Genomic DNA, 11526 nt, shown 5'->3' with positions numbered 1-11526 from the left:
TGGGTATTCTGTATACTGCGTGTAGCAGATGCAGCATTCGGGAGTTCTAGACCCTAAGTGTAGAGAGATGCAGTTTCCAGTAGTTCTGTATGTTGAATGTAGAGAGAAGCTGTTTCCAAGAGTTCTGTAGTCTGAGAGTAGGCATACACTGTATATGGGATTCCTGTAGCCTGAGTGTAGCCGACGCAGCTTATGGGAGATCTGTAACCTAGAATTAGAGAGACGCAGTTTACCGAAGTTCTGTATCAGAATGTAGGACAAGCTGTTTCCAAGAATTCTGTAGCCTATGTATTCGCTATACGCGGGTTTTCTGTATGCTGAATGTGGCAGATGCAGCTTATTGGAGTTCTGTATCGTGCTTGTAGTTTGACACAGTTTGCCAGAGTTCTGTTTTTGGGTGTAGAGAGAAACTGTTTCTAGGAGTTCTGTAGCCTGGCATAAGGCATACGCAGTAATTGGGATTTCTATATCCTGAGTGTAGGAGACGCCGCTTATGGCAGCTCCGCTACCTGGATATAGATAGAAGCAGTGTACCGGAGTTCTCTATCCTTTGTGTAGAAAGCAGCTGTTTACTGGAGTTCTGTAGCATGGAATGAGGCATTCGCTATATGCGGGTATTCTGTATACTGCGTGTAGCAGATGCAGCATTCGGGAGTTCTATACCCTAAGTGTAGAGAGATGCAGTTTCCAGTAGTTCTGTATGTTGAATGTAGAGAGAAGCTGTTTCCAAGAGTTCTGTAGTCTGAGAGTAGGCATACGCTGTATATGGGATTCCTGTAGCCTGAGTGTAGCCGACGCAGCTTATGGGAGATCTGTAACCTAGAATTAGAGAGACGCAGTTTACCGAAGTTCTGTATCAGAATGTAGGACAAGCTGTTTCCAAGAATTCTGTAGCCTATGTATTCGCTATACGCGGGTTTTCTGTATGCTGAATGTGGCAGATGCAGCTTATTGGAGTTCTGTATCGTGCTTGTAGTTTGACACAGTTTGCCAGAGTTCTGTTTTTGGGTGTAGAGAGAAACTGTTTCTAGGAGTTCTGTAGCCTGGCATAAGGCATACGCAGTAATTGGGATTTCTATATCCTGAGTGTAGGAGACGCCGCTTATGGCAGCTCCGCTACCTGGATATAGATAGAAGCAGTGTACCGGAGTTCTCTATCCTTTGTGTAGAAAGCAGCTGTTTACTGGAGTTCTGTAGCATGGAATGAGGCATTCGCTATATGTGGGTATTCTGTATACTGCGTGTAGCAGATGCAGCATTCGGGAGTTCTATACCCTAAGTGTAGAGAGATGCAGTTTCCAGTAGTTCTGTATGTTGAATGTAGAGAGAAGCTGTTTCCAAGAGTTCTGTAGTCTGAGAGTAGGCATACGCTGTATATGGGATTCCTGTAGCCTGAGTGTAGCCGACGCAGCTTATGGGAGATCTGTAACCTAGAATTAGAGAGACGCAGTTTACCGAAGTTCTGTATCAGAATGTAGGGACAAGCTGTTTCCAAGAATTCTGTAGCCTATGGGCATGTATTCGCTATACGCGGGTTTTCTGTATGCTGAATGTGGCAGATGCAGCTTATTGGAGTTCTGTATCGTGCTTGTAGTTCGACACAGTTTGCCAGAGTTCTGTTTTTGGGTGTAGAGAGAAACTGTTTCTAGGAGTTCTGTAGCCTGGCATAAGGCATACGCAGTAATTGGGATTTCTATATCCTGAGTGTAGGAGACGCCGCTTATGGCAGCTCCGCTACGTGGATGTAGATAGAAGCAGTTTACCGGAGTTCTCTATCCTTTGTGTAGAAAGCAGCTGTTTACTGGAGTTCTGTAGCATGGAATGAGGCATTCGCTATATGCAGGTTTTCTCTATGCTGAGTGTAGGAGACGGCGCTTATGGAAGCTCTGCTACCTGGATATAGAGAGAAGCGTTTTACCGGAGTTCCCTATCCTTGTTGTAGAGAGGAGCTGATTCCAGGAGTTCTATATCCTGGAATTAGGCATTCGCTGTATGTGGGTATTCTGTATGCTGAGTGTAGCACATGCAGCTTTCTGGAGTTCTGTCATCTAAGTGTAGAGAGGTGCAGTTTCCAGTAGTTCTGTATGTTGAATGTAGAGAGAAGCTGTTTCCAAGAGTTCTGTAGTCTGAGAGTAGGCATACGCTGTATATGGGATTCCAGTAGCCTGAGTGTAGCCGATTCAGCTTATGGGAGTTCTGTAACCCTGAATTAGAAAGTTACATTTTAGCGAAGTTCTGTATCAGAGTGTAGGGAGAAGCTGTTTCCAAGAATTCTGCAGCGTATGAGCAGGTATTCGCTATATGCGGGTTTTCTGTATGCTGAGTGTAGCAGATGCAGCTTATGGAAGTTCTGTATCTTGAATGTAGTGAGACACAGTTTGCCAGAGTTCTGTATATGGGTGTAGAGAGAAACTGTTTCCAAGAGTTCTGTAGCCTGGCAAGAGGCATACGCAGTCATTGGGATTTCTGTATCCTGAGTGTGGGAGACGCCGCTTATGGGAGCTCCGCTACCTGGATATAGAGAGAAGCAGTTTACCAGAGTTCTCTATGCTTTGTGTAGAGAGCAGCTGTTTACTGGTGTTTTGTAGCCTGGAATGAGGCATTACATATATGCGGGTTTTCTGTATGCTGAGTGTAGGAGACACCGCTTGTGGGAGCTCTGCTACCTGGATATAGATAGAAGCAGTTTACTGGAGTTCTCTATGCTTTGTGTAGAAAGCAGCTGTTTACTGGATTTCTGTAGCCTGGAATGAGGCATTCGCTATATGCGGGTTTTCTCTATGCTGAGTGTAGGAGACGCCGCTTATGGGAGCTCTGCTACCTGGATAGAGAGAGAATCAATTTACCGGAATTCCTTATCCTTGTTGTAGAGCGGAGCTGTTTCCAGGAGTTCTGTGTCCTGGAATTAGGCATTCGCTATATGTGGGTATTCTGTATACTGCGTGTAGCAGATGCAGCATTCGGGAGTTCTAGACCCTAAGTGTAGAGAGATGCAGTTTCCAGTAGTTCTGTATGTTGAATGTAGAGAGAAGCTGTTTCCAAGAGTTCTGTAGTCTGAGAGTAGGCATACACTGTATATGGGATTCCTGTAGCCTGAGTGTAGCCGACGCAGCTTATGGGAGATCTGTAACCTAGAATTAGAGAGACGCAGTTTACCGAAGTTCTGTATCAGAATGTAGGACAAGCTGTTTCCAAGAATTCTGTAGCCTATGTATTCGCTATACGCGGGTTTTCTGTATGCTGAATGTGGCAGATGCAGCTTATTGGAGTTCTGTATCGTGCTTGTAGTTTGACACAGTTTGCCAGAGTTCTGTTTTTGGGTGTAGAGAGAAACTGTTTCTAGGAGTTCTGTAGCCTGGCATAAGGCATACGCAGTAATTGGGATTTCTATATCCTGAGTGTAGGAGACGCCGCTTATGGCAGCTCCGCTACCTGGATATAGATAGAAGCAGTGTACCGGAGTTCTCTATCCTTTGTGTAGAAAGCAGCTGTTTACTGGAGTTCTGTAGCATGGAATGAGGCATTCGCTATATGCGGGTATTCTGTATACTGCGTGTAGCAGATGCAGCATTCGGGAGTTCTATACCCTAAGTGTAGAGAGATGCAGTTTCCAGTAGTTCTGTATGTTGAATGTAGAGAGAAGCTGTTTCCAAGAGTTCTGTAGTCTGAGAGTAGGCATACGCTGTATATGGGATTCCTGTAGCCTGAGTGTAGCCGACGCAGCTTATGGGAGATCTGTAACCTAGAATTAGAGAGACGCAGTTTACCGAAGTTCTGTATCAGAATGTAGGACAAGCTGTTTCCAAGAATTCTGTAGCCTATGTATTCGCTATACGCGGGTTTTCTGTATGCTGAATGTGGCAGATGCAGCTTATTGGAGTTCTGTATCGTGCTTGTAGTTTGACACAGTTTGCCAGAGTTCTGTTTTTGGGTGTAGAGAGAAACTGTTTCTAGGAGTTCTGTAGCCTGGCATAAGGCATACGCAGTAATTGGGATTTCTATATCCTGAGTGTAGGAGACGCCGCTTATGGCAGCTCCGCTACCTGGATAGAGAGAGAACCAGTTTACCGGAGTTCCTTATCCTTTGTGTAGAAAGCAGCTGTTTACTGGAGTTCTGTAGCATGGAATGAGGCATTCGCTATATGCAGGTTTTCTCTATGCTGAGTGTAGGAGACGGCGCTTATGGAAGCTCTGCTACCTGGATATAGAGAGAAGCGTTTTACCGGAGTTCCCTATCCTTGTTGTAGAGAGGAGCTGATTCCAGGAGTTCTATATCCTGGAATTAGGCATTCGCTGTATGTGGGTATTCTGTATGCTGAGTGTAGCACATGCAGCTTTCTGGAGTTCTGTCATCTAAGTGTAGAGAGATGCAGTTTCCAGTAGTTCTGTATGTTGAATGTAGAGAGAAGCTGTTTCCAAGAGTTCTGTAGTCTGAGAGTAGGCATACGCTGTATATGGGATTCCAGTAGCCTGAGTGTAGCCGATTCAGCTTATGGGAGTTCTGTAACCCTGAATTAGAAAGTTACATTTTAGCGAAGTTCTGTATCAGAGTGTAGGGAGAAGCTGTTTCCAAGAATTCTGCAGTGTATGAGCAGGTATTCGCTATATGCGGGTTTTCTGTATGCTGAGTGTAGCAGATGCAGCTTATGGAAGTTCTGTATCTTGAATGTAGTGAGACACAGTTTGCCAGAGTTCTGTATATGGGTGTAGAGAGAAACTGTTTCCAAGAGTTCTGTAGCCTGGCAAGAGGCATACGCAGTCATTGGGATTTCTGTATCCTGAGTGTGGGAGACGCCACTTATGGGAGCTCCGCTACCTGGATATAGAGAGAAGCAGTTTACCAGAGTTCTCTATGCTTTGTGTAGAGAGCAGCTGTTTACTGGTGTTTTGTAGCCTGGAATGAGGCATTACATATATGCGGGTTTTCTGTATGCTGAGTGTAGGAGACACCGCTTGTGGGAGCTCTGCTACCTGGATATAGATAGAAGCAGTTTACTGGAGTTCTCTATGCTTTGTGTAGAAAGCAGCTGTTTACTGGATTTCTGTAGCCTGGAATGAGGCATTCGCTATATGCGGGTTTTCTCTATGCTGAGTGTAGGAGACGCCGCTTATGGGAGCTCTGCTACCTGGATAGAGAGAGAATCAATTTACCGGAATTCCTTATCCTTGTTGTAGAGCGGAGCTGTTTCCAGGAGTTCTGTGTCCTGGAATTAGGCATTCGCTATATGTGGGTATTCTGTATACTGCGTGTAGCAGATGCAGCATTCGGGAGTTCTAGCCCCTAAGTGTAGAGAGATGCAGTTTCCATTAGTTCTGTATGTTGAATGTAGAGAGAAGCTGTTTCCAAGAGTTCTGTAGTCTGAGAGTAGGCATACGCTGTATATGGGATTCCTGTAGCCTGAGTGTAGCCGACGCAGCTTATGGGAGATCTGTAACCTAGAATTAGAGAGACGCAGTTTACCGAAGTTCTGTATCAGAATGTAGGACAAGCTGTTTCCAAGAATTCTGTAGCCTATGTATTCGCTATACGCGGGTTTTCTGTATGCTGAATGTGGCAGATGCAGCTTATTGGAGTTCTGTATCGTGCTTGTAGTTTGACACAGTTTGCCAGAGTTCTGTTTTTGGGTGTAGAGAGAAACTGTTTCTAGGAGTTCTGTAGCCTGGCATAAGGCATACGCAGTAATTGGGATTTCTATATCCTGAGTGTAGGAGACGCCGCTTATGGCAGCTCCGCTACCTGGATATAGATAGAAGCAGTGTACCGGAGTTCTCTATCCTTTGTGTAGAAAGCAGCTGTTTACTGGAGTTCTGTAGCATGGAATGAGGCATTCGCTATATGTGGGTATTCTGTATACTGCGTGTAGCAGATGCAGCATTCGGGAGTTCTAGACCCTAAGTGTAGAGAGATGCAGTTTCCAGTAGTTCTGTATGTTGAATGTAGAGAGAAGCTGTTTCCAAGAGTTCTGTAGTCTGAGAGTAGGCATACGCTGTATATGGGATTCCTGTAGCCTGAGTGTAGCCGACGCAGCTTATGGGAGATCTGTAACCTAGAATTAGAGAGACGCAGTTTACCGAAGTTCTGTATCAGAATGTAGGGACAAGCTGTTTCCAAGAATTCTGTAGCCTATGGGCATGTATTCGCTATACGCGGGTTTTCTGTATGCTGAATGTGGCAGATGCAGCTTATTGGAGTTCTGTATCATGCTTGTAGTTCGACACAGTTTGCCAGAGTTCTGTTTTTGGGTGTAGAGAGAAACTGTTTCTAGGAGTTCTGTAGCCTGGCATAAGGCATACGCAGTAATTGGGATTTCTATATCCTGAGTGTAGGAGATGCCGCTTATGGCAGCTCCGCTACGTGGATGTAGATAGAAGCAGTTTACCGGAGTTCTCTATCCTTTGTGTAGAAAGCAGCTGTTTACTGGAGTTCTGTAGCATGGAATGAGGCATTCGCTATATGCAGGTTTTCTCTATGCTGAGTGTAGGAGACGGCGCTTATGGAAGCTCTGCTACCTGGATATAGAGAGAAGCGTTTTACCGGAGTTCCCTATCCTTGTTGTAGAGAGGAGCTGATTCCAGGAGTTCTATATCCTGGAATTAGGCATTCGCTGTATGTGGGTATTCTGTATGCTGAGTGTAGCACATGCAGCTTTCTGGAGTTCTGTCATCTAAGTGTAGAGAGGTGCAGTTTCCAGTAGTTCTGTATGTTGAATGTAGAGAGAAGCTGTTTCCAAGAGTTCTGTAGTCTGAGAGTAGGCATACGCTGTATATGGGATTCCAGTAGCCTGAGTGTAGCCGATTCAGCTTATGGGAGTTCTGTAACCCTGAATTAGAAAGTTACATTTTAGCGAAGTTCTGTATCAGAGTGTAGGGAGAAGCTGTTTCCAAGAATTCTGCAGCGTATGAGCAGGTATTCGCTATATGCGGGTTTTCTGTATGCTGAGTGTAGCAGATGCAGCTTATGGAAGTTCTGTATCTTGAATGTAGTGAGACACAGTTTGCCAGAGTTCTGTATATGGGTGTAGAGAGAAACTGTTTCCAAGAGTTCTGTAGCCTGGCAAGAGGCATACGCAGTCATTGGGATTTCTGTATCCTGAGTGTGGGAGACGCCGCTTATGGGAGCTCCGCTACCTGGATATAGAGAGAAGCAGTTTACCAGAGTTCTCTATGCTTTGTGTAGAGAGCAGCTGTTTACTGGTGTTTTGTAGCCTGGAATGAGGCATTACATATATGCGGGTTTTCTGTATGCTGAGTGTAGGAGACACCGCTTGTGGGAGCTCTGCTACCTGGATATAGATAGAAGCAGTTTACTGGAGTTCTCTATGCTTTGTGTAGAAAGCAGCTGTTTACTGGATTTCTGTAGCCTGGAATGAGGCATTCGCTATATGCGGGTTTTCTCTATGCTGAGTGTAGGAGACGCCGCTTATGGGAGCTCTGCTACCTGGATAGAGAGAGAATCAATTTACCGGAATTCCTTATCCTTGTTGTAGAGCGGAGCTGTTTCCAGGAGTTCTGTGTCCTGGAATTAGGCATTCGCTATATGTGGGTATTCTGTATACTGCGTGTAGCAGATGCAGCATTCGGGAGTTCTAGACCCTAAGTGTAGAGAGATGCAGTTTCCAGTAGTTCTGTATGTTGAATGTAGAGAGAAGCTGTTTCCAAGAGTTCTGTAGTCTGAGAGTAGGCATACGCTGTATATGGGATTCCTGTAGCCTGAGTGTAGCCGACGCAGCTTATGGGAGATCTGTAACCTAGAATTAGAGAGACGCAGTTTACCGAAGTTCTGTATCAGAATGTAGGACAAGCTGTTTCCAAGAATTCTGTAGCCTATGTATTCGCTATACGCGGGTTTTCTGTATGCTGAATGTGGCAGATGCAGCTTATTGGAGTTCTGTATCGTGCTTGTAGTTTGACACAGTTTGCCAGAGTTCTGTTTTTGGGTGTAGAGAGAAACTGTTTCTAGGAGTTCTGTAGCCTGGCATAAGGCATACGCAGTAATTGGGATTTCTATATCCTGAGTGTAGGAGACGCCGCTTATGGCAGCTCCGCTACCTGGATATAGATAGAAGCAGTGTACCGGAGTTCTCTATCCTTTGTGTAGAAAGCAGCTGTTTACTGGAGTTCTGTAGCATGGAATGAGGCATTCGCTATATGTGGGTATTCTGTATACTGCGTGTAGCAGATGCAGCATTCGGGAGTTCTATACCCTAAGTGTAGAGAGATGCAGTTTCCAGTAGTTCTGTATGTTGAATGTAGAGAGAAGCTGTTTCCAAGAGTTCTGTAGTCTGAGAGTAGGCATACGCTGTATATGGGATTCCTGTAGCCTGAGTGTAGCCGACGCAGCTTATGGGAGATCTGTAACCTAGAATTAGAGAGACGCAGTTTACCGAAGTTCTGTATCAGAATGTAGGGACAAGCTGTTTCCAAGAATTCTGTAGCCTATGGGCATGTATTCGCTATACGCGGGTTTTCTGTATGCTGAATGTGGCAGATGCAGCTTATTGGAGTTCTGTATCGTGCTTGTAGTTCGACACAGTTTGCCAGAGTTCTGTTTTTGGGTGTAGAGAGAAACTGTTTCTAGGAGTTCTGTAGCCTGGCATAAGGCATACGCAGTAATTGGGATTTCTATATCCTGAGTGTAGGAGACGCCGCTTATGGCAGCTCCGCTACGTGGATGTAGATAGAAGCAGTTTACCGGAGTTCTCTATCCTTTGTGTAGAAAGCAGCTGTTTACTGGAGTTCTGTAGCATGGAATGAGGCATTCGCTATATGCAGGTTTTCTCTATGCTGAGTGTAGGAGACGGCGCTTATGGAAGCTCTGCTACCTGGATATAGAGAGAAGCGTTTTACTGGAGTTCCCTATCCTTGTTGTAGAGAGGAGCTGATTCCAGGAGTTCTATATCCTGGAATTAGGCATTCGCTGTATGTGGGTATTCTGTATGCTGAGTGTAGCACATGCAGCTTTCTGGAGTTCTGTCATCTAAGTGTAGAAAGGTGCAGTTTCCAGTAGTTCTGTATGTTGAATGTAGAGAGAAGCTGTTTCCAAGAGTTCTGTAGTCTGAGAGTAGGCATACGCTGTATATGGGATTCCAGTAGCCTGAGTGTAGCCGATTCAGCTTATGGGAGTTCTGTAACCCTGAATTAGAAAGTTACATTTTAGCGAAGTTCTGTATCAGAGTGTAGGGAGAAGCTGTTTCCAAGAATTCTGCAGCGTATGAGCAGGTATTCGCTATATGCGGGTTTTCTGTATGCTGAGTGTAGCAGATGCAGCGTATGGAAGTTCTGTATCTTGAATGTAGTGAGACACAGTTTGCCAGAGTTCTGTATATGGGTGTAGAGAGAAACTGTTTCCAAGAGTTCTGTAGCCTGGCAAGAGGCATACGCAGTCATTGGGATTTCTGTATCCTGAGTGTGGGAGACGCCGCTTATGGGAGCTCCGCTACCTGGATATAGAGAGAAGCAGTTTACCAGAGTTCTCTATGCTTTGTGTAGAGAGCAGCTGTTTACTGGTGTTTTGTAGCCTGGAATGAGGCATTACATATATGCGGGTTTTCTGTATGCTGAGTGTAGGAGACACCGCTTGTGGGAGCTCTGCTACCTGGATATAGATAGAAGCAGTTTACTGGAGTTCTCTATGCTTTGTGTAGAAAGCAGCTGTTTACTGGATTTCTGTAGCCTGGAATGAGGCATTCGCTATATGCGGGTTTTCTCTATGCTGAGTGTAGGAGACGCCGCTTATGGGAGCTCTGCTACCTGGATAGAGAGAGAATCAATTTACCGGAATTCCTTATCCTTGTTGTAGAGCGGAGCTGTTTCCAGGAGTTCTGTGTCCTGGAATTAGGCATTCGCTATATGTGGGTATTCTGTATACTGCGTGTAGCAGATGCAGCATTCGGGAGTTCTAGCCCCTAAGTGTAGAGAGATGCAGTTTCCAGTAGTTCTGTATGTTGAATGTAGAGAGAAGCTGTTTCCAAGAGTTCTGTAGTCTGAGAGTAGGCATACGCTGTATATGGGATTCCTGTAGCCTGAGTGTAGCCGACGCAGCTTATGGGAGATCTGTAACCTAGAATTAGGGAGACGCAGTTTACCGAAGTTCTGTATCAGAATGTAGGACAAGCTGTTTCCAAGAATTCTGTAGCCTATGTATTCGCTATACGCGGGTTTTCTGTATGCTGAATGTGGCAGATGCAGCTTATTGGAGTTCTGTATCGTGCTTGTAGTTTGACACAGTTTGCCAGAGTTCTGTTTTTGGGTGTAGAGAGAAACTGTTTCTAGGAGTTCTGTAGCCTGGCATAAGGCATACGCAGTAATTGGGATTTCTATATCCTGAGTGTAGGAGACGCCGCTTATGGCAGCTCCGCTACCTGGATATAGATAGAAGCAGTGTACCGGAGTTCTCTATCCTTTGTGTAGAAAGCAGCTGTTTACTGGAGTTCTGTAGCATGGAATGAGGCATTCGCTATATGCGGGTATTCTGTATACTGCGTGTAGCAGATGCAGCATTCGGGAGTTCTATACCCTAAGTGTAGAGAGATGCAGTTTCCAGTAGTTCTGTATGTTGAATGTAGAGAGAAGCTGTTTCCAAGAGTTCTGTAGTCTGAGAGTAGGCATACGCTGTATATGGGATTCCTGTAGCCTGAGTGTAGCCGACGCAGCTTATGGGAGATCTGTAACCTAGAATTAGAGAGACGCAGTTTACCGAAGTTCTGTATCAGAATGTAGGGACAAGCTGTTTCCAAGAATTCTGTAGCCTATGGGCATGTATTCGCTATACGCGGGTTTTCTGTATGCTGAATGTGGCAGATGCAGCTTATTGGAGTTCTGTATCATGCTTGTCGTTCGACACAGTTTGCCAGAGTTCTGTTTTTGGGTGTAGAGAGAAACTGTTTCTAGGAGTTCTGTAGCCTGGCATAAGGCATACGCAGTAATTGGGATTTCTATATCCTGAGTGTAGGAGACGCCGCTTATGGCAGCTCCGCTACGTGGATGTAGATAGAAGCAGTTTACCGGAGTTCTCTATCCTTTGTGTAGAAAGCAGCTGTTTACTGGAGTTCTGTAGCATGGAATGAGGCATTCGCTATATGCAGGTTTTCTCTATGCTGAGTGTAGGAGACGGCGCTTATGGAAGCTCTGCTACCTGGATATAGAGAGAAGCGTTTTACCGGAGTTCCCTATCCTTGTTGTAGAGAGGAGCTGATTCCAGGAGTTCTATATCCTGGAATTAGGCATTCGCTGTATGTGGGTATTCTGTATGCTGAGTGTAGCACATGCAGCTTTCTGGAGTTCTGTCATCTAAGTGTAGAGAGATGCAGTTTCCAGTAGTTCTGTATGTTGAATGTAGAGAGAAGCTGTTTCCAAGAGTTCTGTAGTCTGAGAGTAGGCATACGCTGTATATGGGATTCCAGTAGCCTGAGTGTAGCCGATTCAGCTTATGGGAGTTCTGTAACCCTGAATTAGAAAGTTACATTTTAGCGAAGTTCTGTATCAGAGTGTAGGGAGAAACTGTTTCCAAGAATTCTGCAGCTTATG

The sequence above is a fragment of the Lepus europaeus genome, unplaced genomic scaffold, assembly GCF_033115175.1.
Source record: "Lepus europaeus isolate LE1 unplaced genomic scaffold, mLepTim1.pri SCAFFOLD_35, whole genome shotgun sequence".
Classification (NCBI taxonomy): domain Eukaryota; kingdom Metazoa; phylum Chordata; class Mammalia; order Lagomorpha; family Leporidae; genus Lepus; species Lepus europaeus.
The sequence above is the reverse complement of the archived record's forward strand: the minus strand, read 5'-3'. Positions refer to the sequence as shown.